Source organism: Rhea americana, unplaced genomic scaffold (assembly GCF_003343005.1).
Source record: "Rhea americana isolate MKP2758 unplaced genomic scaffold, rheAme1 scaffold_52, whole genome shotgun sequence".
Classification (NCBI taxonomy): domain Eukaryota; kingdom Metazoa; phylum Chordata; class Aves; order Rheiformes; family Rheidae; genus Rhea; species Rhea americana.
Genome location: NW_028186668.1, coordinates 3,288,351 through 3,309,296, shown reverse-complemented (window position 1 = coordinate 3,309,296; position 20,946 = coordinate 3,288,351). Strand labels below are relative to the sequence as shown.

General features: G+C 39.7%; 1 protein-coding gene and 1 non-coding gene across 2 annotated transcripts in view; one reads left to right on the top strand and one right to left on the bottom strand.

Annotated features, from left to right (window-relative positions):
- The window catches only part of MYO16 (myosin XVI), a 384,245-nt gene that overhangs the window by 332,588 nt on the left and 30,711 nt on the right, over nucleotides 1-20,946 (bottom strand). The window lies entirely within an intron of this gene.
- Nucleotides 14,297-14,368, top strand: TRNAA-CGC (transfer RNA alanine (anticodon CGC)). The gene has a single exon. It is a non-coding gene; the product is annotated as a tRNA-Ala (tRNA).

The window sequence follows — 20,946 nt, the reverse complement described above, 5'->3', positions numbered from 1 at the left end:
TGCTGCATTAGGGAGAGTGTTGCCAGCAGGTCGAGGGAGGTGATCCTGCCCCTCTACTCAGCCCTGGGGAGGCCTCATCTCAAGTACTGCATCCACTTCTGGGCTCCCCACTACAACAGGGACATGGAGCTACTGCAGAGAGTCCAGTGTAGGGCTACGAAGATGATCAGAGGGCTGGAGCACCTGCCCTGTGAGGAACGGCTGCGAGAGCTGGGCCTGTTCAGCCTGGGGAAGAGAAGACTGAGGGGGGATCTGATCAATGTGTACAAGTACCTGAAGGGAGGGTGTCAGGGGGATGGGGACAAACTCTTTTCAGTTGTCCCATGTGACAGGACAAGAGGCAATGACCAGAAACTGAAGCACAGGAAGTTCTGCCTGACTGTGAGGGGGGATTTCTTCCCTGTGAGAGTGACGGAGCACTGGCACAGGTTGCGCAGAGAGGTTGTGGAGTCTCCTTCTCTGGAGATCTTCAAGGCCCGCCTGGATGCAACCCTGTCTAACATGCTCTAGGTGACCCTGCTGAGCAGGGAGGTTGGACTAGATGATCGCCAGAGGTCCCTTCCAACCTTACTGATTCTGTGATTCTATGATACATTTGTTCTCAGGTCAGCACCATGCTTTATTTTAAAAGCTCTTTTGCCCTCATCATGTTCATTCCTAGGAAAGTATTTTTAAGGAATGAAAAAATATAAAATAACTCCAGCCCCAAAAGAGCTGCAGCATTACTGAAATGATACTCCTACCCCTATCAAAACTTCGCTCATCTCAAGGACTTTTTGATGAGAAGAAAAAAAAGAAGCTTTATCATGCAAAGCAGGTATTTCATAGTTGCAGTACTAACAATATAATAATAACAAATATAATTGTCTAACCTACACAGAAATGCTGACTGAAAAACATTAGACTAAAACATAATGAATATAGTTTTTAACCACGAAAACTCTTCCTGACTACTCTTTTATATGTTTGGKAAAGCTAGTTTTTAAAACATGCATTCAAAAACCTAATATAGGAAGACTAACGTGAATTACACACCTAATGCAATACTCTMATTGATTTTTAAATAGACACAAACTCTAATATTAAATCCAGGACTACTGAATGCTTTCATAAGTCTAGTCKCAGATGTGTCCAGATTCAGGCATACAAGCAGATTTCAAAATCATAACACAATTCTATCTCTTCCGTTAATGTTACGTTTTGTATTATTACATACTCTCTATAACCGGAATACACMCACATCTTGTATTCTATACAAAGTTCTGGTCACTCCAACCAAAACCACCAAAATTAAAAGAAAGATACAGATTGTCAGAAGGATGCAACGACTACAATAGATAGAATAAAATACGATAAGTTTTTTAATTTGGGAAAGATGTTGTAAATATGGAAAGCCCAGTGAATAGAGACAGAGTCTTCCTTGTTTATTACAATACAAAAACCAAGCAGTGCCACGGATTATCGGGCAGGAAGTTTACAACAAAATTKTATTTTTTCATGGCACATAATTAAATTGTGGAACTTATCACTGTAGGATTTTATGGAGGGTAGAAGTAAATGCATTAAAGAAATATGTCTACCAATGGCTTTTAGGCATCTATATATTATGATCTGGATGCAGCTCTAGAAAAGAAAAAGCATCACTATACACATGCCCTGTTTTTTAATTCTCTTTTTAAGTATCTGCTTCTGACCATTGCTGGAGATAGAACCAGTGTCTAGCAGGTCTTATGTGGTATTTGCCATGGCAGTTCTTACATACATGTGGACATACATACAAAATGTATTGGATATWTATATTTAACTGTCCCAATAAAAATTTAAGTATCTTTAATAYTGATATTTTCTTCTCACAAAATATTCATGGTTTTGTAAAATACGAGTAAACACAGGCCAAWGAAAAGCTAGGAAATGTACAGTGCACCTGAAAAATCAAATAGTATGAGACCATTCAACTATTCACTCTAATCTAATCCCCTTTTCAATTTCAAAACAACTTTATAAAATTACATTTATATCAAAAAGATTTAATAAATCTTCAAAACTGCTTTCAACTGAAATTCTCACCTCAATAAAGATGACAAACTCAAGGAATATACGATTTGAAATTTAAGTGCCATGATGAGTGCATACTTTAACAACAAATGTATAACATGCTTCTCAGAACAGGAAGATTTTCCAGAGTGAAGTACTTTGGATTCTTTGAGTCAGGGTGATCATATTCTGARGTAAATGTATGTTGCATCTAATCTTGTTTGTCTCCAAACATCATTTATTTCAAAATAATAACAGGACAAAAACTAGAAAGTCAAACTAAAAGCATCCTGCCTCCCTCTCCTTCCCCCCAAAAATGAATGAAAGGAATTTAATTGAAGAAATTCCCATGTTGATATAACTGAAGCAAGAACATCTTGAGAGGTTTAAGACAGAAGGAAAAAGAAGCAAGAGAGAGTATTTGACTTGCACGAAATTTTATACTGTAATTCTAAGAATTTAAGGCTTCTGTTTGATACAGAAATTATTCATCCATGCTGTGATTAGGATCACRCTGTGCTAAATTACAGTGTAAGGATCTGGCCACCCTGTAAGCACTGAAACTTATCACTTACGAATTTCATATTCATTTCTAGGGCTACCGAATCAGGTCTTAAAAACACAACCAAAACATTTTCACAAATTCTTCACTGTCCCTCCCGCAATACCACAGTGTTATTGTGTCCCAATATGAAGTCAATAATGGACTTCAAAGTCAGTAAAGTTAATACAAGATAAAGAACAATGAACACACAAATTTCAAAAATGCCCTCTTTTGAGCCTAAATCATTGACATTAAATATGTTTACAGTTCCTCCTTCATAAAGACAAAGGATAGATAAAGAAAGGGTATTTTTTTCTCTGCAATTAACATTTACAAGATAGTATTGGCTCCTGTAAAGATTCTATATTTTGCAGAAAAATTATCTGATAAAAGATGCATTTCTAACATGCACTATTTTCCCAAAGCTTATATGAATATGAATATGAATATGAATATGAATATGAATATGAATATGAATGAACCTGTACAGCTCACCTAATTGCTCTAGGACAAGGCAGTTGATTCTTTCATACTTGTCCAGCACCACAGATGCACACACAGCTGTTTAAAGGAAATTAGCCACTCTTTATTACCTTTAAAGTATCAGCACTGAAAGATAACAAATTACTAAGAGGTTGAAAAACAGCATGGACACCATTTGCATTAGGACAATATATGCTTGGAAAATGTGGGATTTGGTCTGTTGGCTTCTTTTATTTGAATGTTAGGGTATGGTCAGCTTCTCCTCTGGCTTCAAGTGATTTAAGGGGTTGCTGCTTTCCCAGATCTTCATTGTGAAATCTTTTGCCAACCTGACTGCAGGGGTTTCTGGCCTCTAATCCAAGCCTGTCAAAGTGAGGCTGTTTTCAAAAGACTTTGAGTAAAAGTCACAGAACTAATCTAGACCATCTTGACAGAGCTCGGCTAACACCTGGCTATGTGCCTTTCAGCTGGCATTTTGGCAGTGTCCCCTGGTTGGTGTAGCTAGGAAAGTGATGACTCAAACTGCATAACCTGCACATGTAGCAGAGCTCTTACTTTTCAAGAAAAAAAAAATCCACCTCCAGAACACACAAGCAAATAGATTTTATGCAGGTGAAAGGCAAAGAGAAGAACCGTGGCACAAGGGCTGGAGCGAAGCACATGCACAGCGGAAACTTCAGGCTGTGAGCTRGATTAGCTGCCAGCCACCATCTGCTTTTGCTGGCGGGTGCACATACGCAGCGGATGCTTCAGGCTGTGCACAGCCTGTGTTTACCGGGATCGCGAAGACCAAGACCTGGAACRATGAGCTGCCGAACTTCCTTTGGCCACTGGCTTCACCTAAGCTTGGAAAACTTGTTTGGTGGGAAAGTCCATTCAGTGTGAGGGGGCAAAACCAGAACCAAGAGATGGAGTCATAAATGACAGTAGGCAAGTCTCACATCCTCATGAATATCAGTCTTCTTACAAACTCACAGCCTGGACACAACAGGAGCTCCTCCTCGCAGATAAGATACGCACACAGCTATGAAATATGAGTATAACTGGAAGCAGACTTTGATGAAAAATACTCATGATAATACTTGGATGAGCCGTATTTTAACCTCGATTATACTTATTCAACCTTTACTGAACACAGTGGTTTACTGCTTTGAAGAAACTCTCCTTCTCTCAGTTTCTTACCAGCACTGAGCTCATAGATCACTGTGATGTACTAACTATGCCTTCTTGTTTCAGGATGGGAACATCCCTGTTCAGAAGTGGACTGCTCTTAGGTGACAGTTTAGTTAATTCTCAGTCTTCTTTCACATGCAYATTTCATGCTTTCAGTTTGCACACCTTTGAGTTTCTTGTATTTTGTCATTTTTAATGTTTTTAAAAAATCAAACAGACACAGAAAGAAATATAATTTWAAAAAATGTAAAGGAATATCCCCTTTCAAATCAGGAATGAGAGTTCCAATTTTCTACAGCAACAGTAATTTATTGATCAATRTAAGACACAGGAAAGTTAAAGAAGTATCACACTGTGCCAATATTCATTGAAACAAGCAAAAGAAAAAACCTTACATGCCATTAGTCTTTCTGTAACGAGATAACATTGGATAAGTAATGCAGTAAGTGAATAGTCTCAGCATCAAAATTAGTTCTGTTTGCACATGGTTGAAAGGAGGCAGACAAAGTTAAAAAGAAAGARCACTAAGCAGTGAGATTATATAGTGGATAATAGAGATTTTATTCTTTCACTATGTATGCAACCCAAGTGAATTGTTAATATCTAGAAATGGGTCCCAAAAGAGCAAGCAAAATGAAAATTGTGCAGAATAGAATTACAATTTTACATCCCACAAGTAAAATTGATATTTATTTAGGTTTTTTAAAAAATATTTATTGTCTTTCATAAAATCTGGAAAGTAAAAACTAGGTCTCAATAGACTCGCAATGACCACATTGGGAAAATATGCAGATATTACATACAACTATAATGTTGTAACAGATCTTATGCTATGCCTGCAAGAGGAATATATAAAGGAGGTAGTAATAAGGAAAGTGCCCTAGTGATGAAAAGAAAACAATCACAAGTAGTCTTAACAGTCTACTGCTTTTCAAGCAAGAGCAGAAAGAGGAAGAAAGGTTAGTTCTTGACTGAACTCTGCATCTACAGGTGYTTGCAGACATGGTTTGAAAAAGATAATCATAGAATCACAGAATCAGTAAGGTTGGAAGGGACCTCTGGAGATCATCTAGTCCAGCCCCCCTGCTCAGCAGGGTTGCCTAGAGCATGGTAGACAGGGTTGCATCCAGGCAGGCCTTGAAGATCTCCAGAGAAGGAGACTCCACAACCTCTCTGSGCAACCTGTGCCAGTGCTCCGTCACTCTCACAGGGAAGAAATTCCCCCTCACCTTCAGGCAGAACTTCCTGTGCTTCAATTTCTGCCCATTGCCTCTTGTCCTGTCACACAGGACAACTGAAAAGAGTTTGTCCCTGTCCCCTTGACACCCTCCCTTAAGGTACCTGTACACATTGATGAGATCCCCCCTCAGTCTTCTCTTCCCCAGGCTGAAGAGGCCCAGCTCTCGCAGCCGTTCCTCATAGGGCAGGTGCTCCAGCCCTCTGGTCATCTTTGTAGCCCTACGCTGGACTCTCTCCAGTAGCTCCATGTCTCTCTTGTGTTGGGGAGCCCAGAACTGGACACAGGACTCGAGATGAGGCCTCCCCAGGGCTGAGTAGAGGGGCAGGATCACCTCCCTCCACCTGCTGGCAATGCTCTTCTCATCCTCAGTTTGTGACGGCTCTCAAATCCCTACATAGCTACACTCATCCTACAGGTCAAGCAGCTACTGGGAGATCCCGAGTCCAAATTAAGAAGCAACTTTAGCATCAAAATCCTAACATGGTTGCAGAAGTCTAGCAGAACTAGAGAGGGGGTAGACRCTGGTCTGAGACATTGGCAGTAGCTTATCTGAACGAAGGTATGCACTTCAGTCTTCCCTACTGGGTCCCATTTCTGTAGATACGTCTTTCACATGACAGAATATATCATGAAAGAAAATGCTGCAAAAGCTTTTCTTTTGTTCACTTAAAACATCTGTACATGTAATTTCAATGAACCGTTCTCCATTCATGAACTTATTTTTATCAGTAATATCACTGATTAATCAAGTTAATGACAGTGTCATAATCCTACAGGRGAAAAGGACCTTTGTTTAGTGTTGCTGAAATTCAGGCTGTCAGCTGACTGCTGTAAAGGATCTGTTAGGCAACAATACTTAAGTAATTCCACAGCTGAAGGACTTTACTGCTCTTCACTCTGTATTTCCCTCCAGGGAGGAATGTTAACCATTAACTAAGAATTTATTTAAACCCCAATACTCTCATAGAAATGATTTTAAAAGACATCACATGGTCAATAGCGTGAATTGCTCTACAGTAGTTCATTAGAAAAAACAGGTATCTGCCTTTAGTGCCTAGAAGAAAGAAAACCCAAACCAATTTATCTTTTAAGCAGTTTTAGATTGGCCAAAGGTCTAGAATTTTCTGGTATGAACATGTGAAGAAAATAAGTAAAAAATAAGTCACTATAACTCATAATCTATAATGTAGCTTACAATATGTGCACGATTTTAGCCTTTCCTTTGACTTAAGCTGCATTTTACTTTGCATTTGGAAGTCCTAMAAATAGACTAAGTTGTTTCAGTTGATGGTGTCTCATTAAACTACAGCAATTGGTTAGAGTGTGGTGCTTATAATGCCAAGGTCGTGGGTTCAATTCCCATATGGGCTACTCGTTTGAGGGCTGGACTAGATGATCTCCAGAGGCCTTCCAACCTTACCAATTCTATGATTCTATGGGTATTCAAGGCTTTCAGTGTTAGGAGTGAATTCAGTGACAATTCATTTTTTAAGAGAAARGACACTTTTTTTTTCTAAAGAAGGCAATGGCTATTTTATTCAAGCATTAGACTAGTTGTACATGATTTGTTTTGACAAGCCAGTAAAAACTGTGAGGCAAATAAATCTTAGGCGGAGATATCCTTAGGATGTTCAGAACATCAAACGTGGGAACACAAGCAGATTCATGAGGCTTGAGAAGGCTTCCCAAACGCCTGTAACAAATGTTAGTCCTCTGCAGTGACTGGAAAGTTCTGAATTTACACAGCCTCTCTCATCTGTTGCTGAAGCAGGTTAGCACTATAAGAAACATCTAGAACTGAGCTTGGCAGCTTCTTAGGAAGTCAAGAGGCAGATTTTTTTGTYGTATCATACTCGTTACACATTTTCAGGACTTTTAGAGGACTATGAGCAGTATTTAAGTTTTAGCCCTTCTATCCATCCAAATAAGCTTATCAGAAAACCCAGAGGAGTGAACACCAAAGAAAGTCCTAATGATTCAGACTGCTGAAACACATAGTTCAACATTTTGTCTCTAGCACTGGCAATCAGAGGTGCTAATTAGGGAAAGAACATGAGCTGGGCCTCCCTGTCAGTTTATTTCCCTAAGATTCCCCTGCATTGACCATCATGGAATTAAGGATGGAAAGCATACTTTTGACTACTTCCTTTAGTATCTGTCTATGAGCCCCCTATCCATTGATTCATCTTTTTTTTTTTTATAGTATCTGCATTTATAACCTCTTACAGTTAAAAAAAAAAATCTATGATTTTAATTCTGCTAAAAAGTCCTTTCATCCGTTTTAAGCCAATCTCCTCCACATTCTGAGTATCTTCTAATGCTAGTATGACAAGAATAACAGCTCCATCCTTATGATTTTCACTGTCACATCCCTTCAKACTTCTCTTTCCCAAAAGAAACCATCCCTGCCATCTCAGTCTTCAAAGGAATCAGCTTCATCCCTCTCCATCATTTTAGTGGTCACTCTGTTTCCTTGCTTCCCTCTTGAGGTGTGGAAACCAGACCTGCACGCAGCTCTAAAGACCTAGGCATACAAAAGCTGTATACAGCAGTAAAATACAGAGCAGATACTCTGYCTTATTCTCAATAGTTTTCCTGATGATATCCAACATTTTGACAGCTTTTTTGGCTGCTGATACAAATTAAGTTAATGATCTCAGGGAATTGTTCATGATGACTTCAGGACCTTTGCTAGTGCAGCCMTGTCAGTACTCATGTTGAATGCTCCCAAGATGACATGCATGAGATACTTCAGCAGATTTTTTGTGATACTTCTTGTTTGTAATACTCTATAAACAGGATTGTGATCTGTTTGCTTTAGCTCTAGTYTCTCTTGTCAGATGAATTAACACAAATGAAAATGTGATACCTGAAGCATTTTCTTATCTTTAATGTTGGCAAAGAAGATACTGCAGTGCCACCTGCCTTCATGTTCTGTCTGGAATTGTAATACAACATTCAAACAACCCCCCAAAATCAAGTATTCCAAAGAACAGACTAGACTGATAGCCTCAACCARGCAGATCTTGGTTATGCAGACCTAACGTCTTTAATAGATCTTTTATTATCTTACATCACCTTTCTGCATATCTTCCCTTTTCAATAACAGGGCATAACTTCRTGTGCATATGTGTGTGAAATTGTTTTCAGTGTTTCCTTTTTAAATATAACTTCTTTACTTTTATTCATTTCATTTTAAAAGTTGTATATTCTAATTGTCCGTCACATTAGCTAAGTATTAATTTTGGATCATTCTAAAACACCAGCCTCAATAGGATCATGTTCTCCTTTCATCCCCTACTACTCAGTGCCCCTTCCTTGTTTGCTGTTAATTCTTTTTCTTTATCAGTGATAGGATTTCAAGAAAGCTTCATTCCTTCTGATAGTGTCAAAAGGTGATGTTTTTGAAAGGTCAGTCTGCAAAGTGATGAAAACTTTTGACAATCCAATCACTTTATGGCAAACAGAACACTTCAAAAAATCTGATTCAAAGTGTTTATACAGCACATATTACCAAAGCATCCAATGATTTAAATTTACAGRGTGGTTATCCTTATAAGGAGAGTTGGGCCCAAGTTCCAGCAAGTACCAGAGGTTTAGCTACCCCTCCCTGAGGCACATCAAATAGTACTCTGAGATCAGTACTCAAAGAAAAGCCATCAAAAAGCTGGGCTGAATTAAGGAAGTTGGTCTATGTAAGAAGGTTAAGATGCTAAGATGCATTGGCTATAGGAGGAAAGGTGAAAATGAGGAGTAGGAGAGAATTTTGTGTTGAAAACGAGCAAAATAGAAAACCATAGAGTTTAGGAGAAAGTATCGACTGGTTTTCAACAGCCATGAGAAAGAAAAAGTTGTAGCCCTGAGAAAAGGGTCTGGGCATGGTGCCAYGCCTTCTTGAGCTCAGAGGGCAGGCTGCCAGCCTATACTTCTAAACCTCAACAGATTTCTCCTGACAGCATCTCTGTGAAAGAGAGAAGTATTAATTCTCTCAATATAATAAGGTACAATCTTACTGTCTTTAGGGTTAGAGGAAAGGCTGTAGGGAAATGTGATTAATATCTTATTTTTTATTCAGTTCTGACTTAAGTTTCCAATTAAACTAGGTCTTCCAGGATGTAGGACCTGGGAGGTTTGGTGCACAGTTTCTTTAGTGGAAGGAGAGGGAAGATGGAGACAGCGTCTCCTGAGAGTTTTGCCATTCTATCTTTACAGAGAAAAATTGGTTTTGCTTTGTTTATTAAAAAAAAAGGATTGTTTGTTCTATATTCTGCTAAGCTATATTCAGCTTCAAAACTAGATTGTCCACYTTCTTTACCTTTAAACACCTTTCCTTGATTTTTTATAACACCTAGAGATWATCTGTGCAGAGGAAAATAAACGCAAAGTCCCTAAGAAAAGAAAATAAAGGAGCAAAGGAGAAAGAAGAATGCACTAGAATACACCTGTGTAGAGAATACTTTACAGAATAAAATAATATTTTTCTTCAACAATAAAAAAAATCTCAAAGTGCAACTTTATTGCTTCTATATCTCCAGATCACTATAGACCACTAATGAATGATTTCAATGGGAAGTTATCTCTGCAACTACTTTGCTGTGGTCTTGCCACTTTCTCAGAGAGACATTCGCTCCAGATACACTGGTGGACTTACATAGTAGGTGCTTCAGCTTCTTGATTTCTCAACCACCATTCCAAATATCTTTCACAATAGTTACAGTAACTTCTTTCCTTCATCCATAGCTTAAGTAACAAAGGTCAGGGGGCAAAGTGGTGGGAAGAACGCCAACAGAAACTGGAAAATTTGTGCAGCTCTAAAAGCAGCAGCAACAATAGTTCCATTAATAAACTTTATGATATGATTCTGGGTTTTCAAATCCTATTTCAGCGTACAATGAATGGACTATACTATCCAAGTGTATCTGAAAGAATTACAATATATTTGAAGTGAATTTTAATGCTCAAAGTAGCTATAACTTCCTGTTCCAGTAGTAAAGTGCATATGGCAATGAACATCTGTGGACATCCAAGTCAACCTAAGGTCTAATTGCAATACCAGATGCTACAGTGACACAGTCAATGTCAGAAATTCACTGTAAAATTTTATATCCAGAGATCTACAGCTCACTTAATCATGTATACTTGGATAAAACCTCATCCATAAATTGTAAGCTCAGAAGTTACTGCAGAAATAAAGAAGCCCAAAGTTCCCCTGGTAGAGGGAAATAACACTAGCAGTTCTACTGAAAACCACAAAAACTGTAGTAGGTAGAATCTAATTAGGTAGTTATCTAACMCACTTAAAATCAAATAGCGATGTACTTATTATTACATGTCTCTGTAAGATGTATATACATATTCTGTGTGGACAGCTTCTCATCTGTGGCCCACACTACAAGCAATGAACTATTGTTCTGTTGGATAAAATAATTTTCAGTTGACACAGCTATGTTCACAGTCATAGTGTAGAGATAGCCTTTGTAAATAGTACAATGTATAAGTGATATATATGACATCCTCAGTCACCTCAGAAATAATTTTGTTCAAATATGAACATTTAATTTGCATGGAAGTCTTCAAGTCTTACAAGATTTTTATTRTCACAAGAAAGAGATTCAACTAAGCAATGATACTGAACATAGATAGTAGGGTTTCATGAGCAAGGGCAACACCTCACAGCAGTTTAAAATGAGAATGAAGTCTGCTATAGTTAATGGAAATAACAGAAAGTTTAATTAGCCTATAATTAAAGGAGTTGAAATTCATACAGGATCAGAGTGAAGCGTCCTGTTTTTGTAAAACGTGCTCTAGAATTTTTTCTAATGACAAGTAATCTCTCCATGTCATTCAAAGAAAATACACAATCCTTTAACATACAATTCAGTGAAGAGCCAGGAAGGCTGGAGTACAACCCAGATAGAGATCAAACATTAACTTCTGGCCTGCAAAACCACCTTCTAGGACTTCTCCACCTAGATCGTGATGCAGTCTTGGAAAAGACAGTTTCTGGATCCTATGCTCASCAGTCTTGAACTGTAGTAACGGAGACTGTGGTGTTCCCACCGATATAAAAGCTCCAGAACCAGGCTCCAAATGTTTACATAAAAGTGGACCAGAATTAAGTCTTCATCTTCACTGCTAACTATTGCAATTTATACATTGCAAAAACATAAATTGATGCTTCCAAAAGCCATGAAATCTGTTTTATGTTTTTTTWAAACCAATCAAGCAAGGTTATCATAACACTGCATTTGGGGGCCAATTTATTCAKCGGCTAAAAGGGTTTTTGAGCCTTTAGGGACCATCTCTCCATCTTTATRCTATACAAAGTTCCCTACCAGACTGAAAAAAAAAGGCTGGTTAATCAGTAAATACCACAAATATCTGTACTTGATATGAAAATCAGTTCTCCTTTGGGAACTTACCCACCCTAGCTGTCACYAATGCAGTTCAATGACTGAACTAGCAGCAGATGAGCTGATAGTCTTCAGGTCATCTGATTCTTAAAGAGAAGGCTAGGAAGTAGCTGCAACAAACTCATACAGGTCTTCTGGTCTCAACAACTAGGGAACCAGGACAGCAGGGTGCAAATGAAGTGCCATGGACCATAGGAACCATCAAGTAGTGTCAAAATTGGGATCCAGTTACAAGATTAATAATTCTGAATTTTGGTTCTCTTTAGCATTAAATATAGGGTAGTTCCTCACCCAATGTAAGGTTGGTTTCTCTTTCCTGGAAACATATTAAAACTGCTCAGGTGACTATGCATTTCATTCAGTAGGCTATTGTCTGATCCAGAGCTATTTATCCAAGTAATTACTGGCCTTCTCCAACCTTTGCCCATCTTTTCCGTAGATGAGCTCTGGGGAAGCTTCCATCTCTTATTGGATATTTGTACCAGGAGTTGTAAACAACGACATGGTAACGCTATCTGGCATTTCTAAGCTCAACCACTACGCAGGTAAAGAAAATCATTAGTGTGAAACAAGCTGATGCATTGATGTTTGCCTAAGTCTGACAAACAGCAAGCATGTAGCTTCATCCACCAGACAGAGGTTTCACCTGTGACACGTGGTAAYAGGAGTGTAAACAGAGATAAAGCTATCTGCGCTTACCAGAACTGCAGCTTAGGTATCCCACCACTTTGTTCCTTTTCGCAGCAGCGTACAATGAGGCCTGTTATGAGACACCGTTCCTCTCCACTCACAAGCCAGCTCTAGACTGCCAGGGAGGCGGCAAACTTGCTGCTTTTTCTGTGCTCTTATTTCCCCCATTTAACCTATAAGATGAGTTGCTCTTCCGACTTACTCTTTTTATARCAAAAAGATAACGATACAGCAGAAACATTCGACTAATATACGTAAGCAGGAGATACTGGCAGAGAAGCTTTTGGAATACAGTTAAATCAATTAATTAAATCAACTCCTAATGCAGTCCGTCAAGAAACGGAAACAGTAACYGCAGGCAACACAGCTTGTCTGAAAAACTTATGGTGCTCAAACAGATGCAGAGAAAAATGGTAGAGGGAACCAGCTGTCCCAAAGAGAACTGAAGCTAGGCCATAGGAACCACTGGCAACTKTACAAGAAAAAATGCCAGCTGGCGGCCACTGCTGCAGTAAGTGTCTTACCAAATGAACAGCTTCATGATCTTGAAACCTACAGAGAAAGAGCAAAAGAAGCTTCTATGCTCAAGAAGGAGGAGTCAGACATCCCAGACGGGCTGGAAAGAGACTGGCACCAACTACAAAAGGAAAACATTAAGGACTTTATTGACTAAGGACTCTCCCGAGAATGCTCACAAGATGCCAAAAGCATGTTCCCCAGTGAAGAAAAAAAAAAAGAAAGAAAAAGAAAATCACAGGAAGTTTCTCAGCTTTTTCTAGACTCCCTCTGACTTCTGCCCTCCGCCACTTACCACACTGGATGGCCCTGACCAGACCAGAACTGACTAGATGGCTCTGAGAAAAAGAACGATGGGTACTGGGGCACTGACACAGTTCTCATCCGTGGCCTCATTTTGCATTTAGAATTAAAACTTGAATAGCCTTCCTCCTAATATCTTCTTTTCTTTTGATTCCACAAAGCTGTTCTTGACACATTCTAATAGTAAAAAAATTAGTTGGGAATCTGAAAGAAGATAATTTGTACAAAAATAAGAGATGAATTCATGATTCCAAGAAAGGAAGATGTGAAAAGAATAAGAATAATTGATTTCAGAAATTTAAGAAGTAGCAAGGCAGTCTCTCATGGGAAGCTAACCTAAAGGATTTTGGAGTATGAGAGAACTGGCAGTTATTATAAGAGACTATACATCAAATGCACAGAAGCAGACTATCAGATTGAAAAAAGACAAAAAAAAAAAGGAGAGAGACAGAAGAGACAGCTTAGTAAGAGACCTATGACCTAAAACTCAGGAAGAAATAGTTAAAAAAAAAGACACATGAAGACAGAAAATAGAACATCTAACTAAGGGACTAATGGTAAATACAAAATTACAGTACACTTTCGTAATTCTGAAAGCTGACAGATTGAGATCAAATGCTGAGATGGTATTTTTCCAGGAAAAAAAAATTCTCATGGTCAGATTCAGTGTTTACTTCCCTTCTCCACACACACATACTCATRAAAGTCGCATTCATGTAAACACACACAAACACACACGCACAGCAACTACTGAAGATACAACACAATTACTCATACATAAGCAAGGATCTTCAGAGAATATGAAGACGCCTTATGCACAGACCAATTTTTTGCTAGCATGCAAGACTACCTAATGAAGTTGTAAGACTTTAAAAATATTTCAATTTATTCTGTAAGTAAGGGGATGTAGCTCAGTGGAAGAGCGCCTGCTTCGCATGCAGGAGGTCCTGGGTTCAATCCCCAGCATCTCCAGGGAGGGCTTTTCTCCTCCATCTCCACCCCTCCCCAGCAGGGACCAGGAGGCATTGCTCCTGTCCAGAAAGTGCAGGCTCACCCTCTGACAGCAATGTCCTGGGGGTGGTGGAAGTCCCTGTGTGGGCAGACCCTGGCCCTTGGGGTAGAGGGATAGTGTAGTGGTTATCACATCCACTGTGTAGTGGTTATCACATCCACTTTATGTGCTGAAGGTCCTGGGTTCAAGCCCCAGTGGAAGCAGCACAAGGAAATCCTTGGGAGGTTGGACTACATGATCTCCAGAGATCCCTTCCAACCTTGCTGATTGTGTAAAATATTCTTTTTAGAGGAACTACTGCTGATCATGCTCTGCTTGCGGTACGCCCTTTACCCCTGGACAGAGGTGAGCAGYGGGTGCTACAGAAGAGGCAAGCAAAGGGAGCCGGGCACTCCCTGCTGTTCCCAGTGGTGCTCCGGCTGGCACATAGATACTGTGTGGAAAGACRAAGCCCATCTCAAACGCAGAGAGTCAGCAAGGGGAAAGACTGGCACAAGAAGACACCAGAGCTGAGTTCTATACAAAAAAAGAATACTAATAGAAATTTACTTGGTTGTTTCCACACACTCATGATTTTTGTCTTCAAGAGTTTTATCAGAAGGATTGGTATGAAGGCAAGTGACACAGAGCAGGGGATTGCACACCTGAAGAGGTGCAGAGAAGAGATAATTTCCAGGGCAGTATGGTGTAGCTCCCAGTGCTTATCGAGAGGCGATGCTTCCATGAATCTCCTCCTACCTTGCATCCTTTCGTTTCTGTACACATTACAATGTTGACGTGTATCTAAGTTCTGCAGTGCAAAGATGAAAGCTGCCAGCAAGGGGGTACTAATGCCACCGACCATGCATACAGCACGCTTCTCTGCAGACAGCACTTGTATGTGCTACAATGCTGAATACGCACTGCTGCCCACAGTCCCCAAGTGCTTCAGAGGGCAGGAAGAGGGGGTGACACTAGTCTGACATACACCCCCACACTGATGGGGATGGAAAGCCATCTTGGAGGAAGACAGGCCAGCTAGCATAATTCATTTCATTTTACAGGAGCTAAAAGACCGAAATAGGCGGGGAGGGGTGGGGGACAACCTGAAGCTGAAGCAATAAAGACAGCTGAGGAAAGAAACCCACCTCTTCTGAGACTTCCTAAAGAAATGCTTCTTTCTTCCCTGCCCTAAAAGCACGTTTTTCTTTCAGCAACGTCTGTGTGACCAAGGACTCTGACTTTAAAAACTGCTTCTGAGTGTTTCAAAAGTGAACCACTGTCTGTAGTGACATAATGGTTGTGCAGTTTGATGCACACCAGGCCACTTAGCAAGCTCTACTAACAGCTGCTCAGAAGCACTATTTCAAGCTGACACCACCTGGAACAGAATAGGTTTTCCTTTGCTTTCAAAGGAAACAGAACAGAACAAATATTCTGCACGTTTGCCATAACGAATTACCAAAACCAAGAGAGCTCAAGCAGCAGGTGGAAAACTGAGCTCTTCCCAGAAGCACCTTTCCTCAAAAATAATATTTCCACTTATTTTAGTCGCACGGCTGAGCTCACTGAAGCCTGGCCGGCGCTCCGGGCAGCCCTGGCAGGAGCACGCCAGCGCGGCCGGGCCACAGGCGGGCCAGAAGCGCTGGGGTGGCAACCTTGCCTCTGCTTCATGCTCCCTCCAGGGCAGGACTGTCCCTACAACGCCTTATCCTCCTGCCCACTGAGCACCAGGACGCGGGGCCGGCGTCACTTTGTGTACGACCAAAATGGCCAGCGACAAACGAAGAAACGCATGTCAGGCACACGTGGTCTACTGCAGAAACTAGCTTCTGGCTCACGCTATTTCTTTTTGCATCTGTTTAACCTTCCTATTTATCTGGGTTTACTCAACTAATTTGGGGGTTCCGTTCAGATTTCAAAACAYCACAAATGACCGGTCCCTGGAGACGCAGCTGCCTGCTGTCACACAAACGTAGTCTAGGAACCTTATTTAGTCAGCGCTTAACGTTTGCAGGAAAGCTCAGGAAAACGCGCAACTGCCCGCTTCGGAGACRTTACTGCGTCACTGCACTTCTGTTTTCAACACCTCAAATCACAAGAAGCTTTCAGAGGGAATAACGGCACGGCCAGCATCTGCGCCGTGTTTTTCTTTGCCTTATCGTTCTGCCCCAATGTAAAACGCTTCGGTCAGCAACTTCTTTGCCAGCAATCTGGCAAACGTTRCTCTCTGGAATCCGAGCCAAAAGGGTAAATGCAAACAAATACTGGTTTCTGTTCCGAAAACAAACTGAGCTATACAATTCTGTGACCTGAACTGAGGAAATCAAAGCAGTAGAACAGCAATATTTAAATTAAATTGCATTCTTCATTTCATTGGCTGTACTTGATAGGCCATTCTGGTATTTTAAGAATTAAAATAATATTTAGTTTAACGTTGTTTAATTTAGTGCTATTATCACACATATTTTTCTTCAGGAATTTTAAGATAAAAATAGCATGGACATAAGAATATACTCATAGAGGAAACTGAAGATGAACAGAGAAGGACATGTACACTGTCACATTTTTAAGCTATAAATTAACACTAGATYTGGAATAAATCAAAAGTAAAAGAATTATAGCACTGAACCGGACAGAAGAACAGCTCCTGCCCAAAATTACCAGATAGTCAAAAAAAAACTCTCCAGAAATAGATTTCATTACACCTTACACAAACAAGTATCAATTTCGAACATTTATAACTTGCATACAATAAACTGCCCTTCTAGTACTCTGCAACAGGACTTCTCTCAAGACTAAAATTTTTATCATTATTTGATGGTCTGCCTGAATGGCGATGAATTAGTGAAACAGAAATTCTAAATAAAAATATGCCCAATAATATATTTCATTTTCTGTACATAACAGAAATGCACTGCTAATAGTACATTTCCTTACAATTATTCCTTTCACAGGATGTTTTAAAATAACCRGAAAAAAAGATTTTATCATTGAGACATTGCAAATACAAAGATCGCTAAATAGTGCAATGAAGCATGATCAATATTTGTACAATCAATCTATAAACACAGATATCTGCCTTTTGTTATAYCAGYGTGCCATATAATTCAAAATACRTAGCAGCTCTGKAAATTTGTGYGGATTATGTCACTAATACTTCACATTCACATATAAAGAACAAGTTTAATCATGATGTACTTGAAAACACGCTTTCAAATACAACTTCTACAATATTAGCATCCAACTGATAACAGAACTCATATACGAGTTACTTTATTTTACCTGAATATTCTTTTACTATCAATTCTTTTTRTTTCTTTAAAAATAATATATATTTTTTCTTTACAAAAGTCATGTCTAGCTATAATCATTRTGCATGAACACATTTCTTAAAYGCTTTATATGTGTTGAAATACAGAMATAACATCCGTTGAAGAATACATAGTTTATGTTGGAAAAAAATACCTCCACTACTATTATAGGAATTCATTTAAAAAAATAYCATTCTAATAAAATATTGAAAGTGTAGAAAGAAATAGATATTCCTACCAGAAATTTTATCCTGACAAATTTGGCTCCCACATATTCCTCTGTTCAACTGAATCAATTTCACACTTACTCACCTCCCTGTCTCTGTGATGTGGTTTATTCATTGGTTTGATATTGCCATAGCAACTCTGCAATATGGTAACATGTTAGCCAAGCAATGCTGTTCACCTCCTCCTATAGGGTGAAGAGCTGTCTGGCACATATAGCATAATATTTTAATGTATATTGATTTCTGCTTCCTGCTATTAACCTACTATTTCAACTCCACCATTTCTAACTTTGTACTTAATAATCTTTCATCATGATCTTTGTAGTAGTTAATCTGTAGTGACTTYAGCTATAAAAATCAGCTGCTACCTCAGTTACCAGTAACTGATATTCAGAATCAGAATACATTTTGAATATCAATTTCAACCAATGTGTCTGGACATTTTTGATTAGCTAGGAAAAAAAAAAGACAATATAGCACAATTCCCTTCCCCAAAATTCAGGACTTCTCCAGTGATTTTGCTTTTTTGCCCCACGCAAACAAACGTATGCAAATTGAAGACCAGGCTGTCACTAGCACGGGAGTGCACCCATGCACAATTTAAGCAGCTTTCTCATGCGGCTACGTGGCCTGAAGGGAGTACAGAAGCTAATCCCTGCACGCCTCTCTGCAAACCGGGCAGCAAGCTGGCTGCTCTGTCGCAGGGAAGGAGGATTGCGCTTTGTCCCCCGAAGGGACGCGGCGATGGTGGAGCCAGTCCTCTGGCAGGCGGAGATGCCCAGGCAGGGCTGTGCTTCCACACTCCCCCGGCTAACCGTGGGCGTCACTCTGAATTACAAACTGGAGGCAGTTTGTTCCCCCYGCCGTTTGCATAAAACAACCTCCCCAAACAAAGTAACGTGTTAGTACCAAAGCAGGGCTGCAGCAAGCATTAGAGGTTTTAAAGCCGCTAAGCTCATCGACTCAATAATATGCAAATGAGGGCATCCCCAAACGCAAATCTGGATCATAGCAGGAAGACTAGGCAATCATCCAGGGCAGCAGTACCAGTGGGAGTTGAAACTGTCTCATTGACTGAGTCTTTATCTTCACAAGTTGGCAACTGTTTCACAACTGTGCTTACTCACAGAGGAAACATCCTTATGTTTGAACTAGGTTGTACCACAGCTTGACCTAACTGGGTTTTAAGAAAAGCAGTTTATTTGCCCTCAGATACTCTTGGACAAGTCCCATAAAACACAGAGGATCTGACCATATGTAATACAGAAAACTAGAATGGAGACCAGTGATACCACAGGACTAAACACACCTCTGGATGCTCTAACCTACCAGGATACCTCCTTCCTACCTACCCAATAACACTGCAACTGTTCCAGATGGTATTGCACTTGAGCTCAAAGGTTAAATGCTGCTGTTTGCCTTAGGCTAAGTGTAAAACACATCTATGAAATAGTTAAATGCTTCACAGTAGAAATTCAAGTTACTGCCACACTCATACAATACACTGAAGTTTGTTTCTAAGATGTACCACTAAAACATCTCTGCACGGACCAACAGAAAGAGGTTGTAATTCCTCCCCCCACCCCAGCAGAGCAGAAACCAACATTTCGGTCTGAAATTTCTTTAGATTATACCAGGAAAAGGAGGGGGAAGGGGAGAAAATGGGGGAAAGTTTCTGAGAAAAAGTTGTTTCTGTTCCTGACTACACTTTCCAATGAGTAATCACAAGAGYTGGAAGATAAATTCCATTGTGTACAAGCAGAGCAACAGCAGTATTAATTGTTCAGGACAGTGAAAGGGATTTCTACCACTATTTCCTGTAACTTCGATTTGTTCTAAATCAAAATATCCAAATTCCTAGTAAACGTAAGTACTCTACACACAGTAATGATCCTACAATAGTTGTTTCAACTGAGACACCAACATTTTTTGGTACTAAAGGAAGCAAAACAATGAATTTATGTGATCTGCACATGCTACTAGGAAATCATGATTTTCTTTGCTTATGGACAGCTCTTTTAAAACAGTGTGAACAGTTAAGTGATTGTTCTTTCCTTCTAGCAAGTGTTGTGATGCCTCTAAGCTCCTAGGCAATTTGCAGTATTAGCTGTTTTACTGAATACATTCTGTTTTCCCTGTCATAGGCTGGAAGCTCTAAAGGAGTTAAATAAAAACTATATTCCATCTAATCAGAGAGTCCATTTTGTCTGAGTACACACTCAATTTAAAGTGACCTTTGTTGGAACCCTTACAGTAAGTACACAGCAAGGGCATCTAAGCAACATTAAGCATTAGCAACTGGTCCCCTTCATCCTCTCAACATCAAATTTGAATCTTCAGGCTCCAGTRCAGTCGTCTACCTTCATTAAGGGAATGGTCCCTTCAAACAGGGCCAGACAGGAATCTCTGTGCAAACACATTCTGCAGACTCATAGCCAAAAACAGGACACGTACATGTAAAGATATTCCRCATCATCCCCACAGGCAGTAATGTGCACTCTTCAGAAAACACGTAGTACTGTTCTGTACCATAGAACAGTTTCCACATGAACATCCAACTTGTAAGTAATCYTCAACCTTTGCACACAAAAACTCCTATTCAATAACCAAATCTAGATGTCACTGGCAGCCCTAAATACACATGAAGATATAGAAGTGACACTTAAATACTAAACTCACCTTCCCTTTTGCTTCCAAGGTCTTGACAACCATAAAAACTGACTTACCAAGCACAGAAAACAAGAATTACTTGTCTCCTAAGTATCATTATGGAAGTTAAACAAGAAAATTGGGACTGAATGATTTAATAACTTTTACAGRCCTGAAACAGATGCAATAGACAGTCCTCCCTTTCAGCTATACAGAATCAGATGGCAAAATGTTCTTGRTAAATGTCAAAGCTGCAGTCCTGTAAACCAGGGTCCAACTTCAGGTTGCATAGAGTCCCAGTAACTTTTCATTTCCCTAGCGCTTTCACCCTTAGCTTTGCAGCCTTAACATCATCTTTTGTAAATGCTT